Source organism: Hylobates moloch, unplaced genomic scaffold, assembly GCF_009828535.3.
Source record: "Hylobates moloch isolate HMO894 unplaced genomic scaffold, HMol_V3 SCAFFOLD_14180, whole genome shotgun sequence".
In the NCBI taxonomy this organism is placed as follows: Eukaryota; Metazoa; Chordata; class Mammalia; order Primates; family Hylobatidae; genus Hylobates; species Hylobates moloch.
The window spans coordinates 1254-1469 of record NW_026666455.1 but is presented as its reverse complement, the minus strand read 5'-3'; positions in this window follow the sequence as shown (position 1 = coordinate 1469).

The following is a 216-nucleotide window of genomic DNA, read 5'->3' as shown; positions in this document are numbered from 1 at the left end:
CTAACACAGTGAAACCCCGTCTCTACTAAAAATACAAAAAATTAGCCGGGCATGGTGGTGGGAGCCTGTAGTCCCAGCTACTCGGGAGGCTGAGGCAGGAGAATGGCGTGAATCCGGGAGGCGGAGCTTGCAGTGAGCCGAGATTGCGCCACTGCACTCCAGCCTGGGTGGCAGAGCGAGACTTCGTCTCAAAAAAAAAAAAAAAAAAAAAAAAAA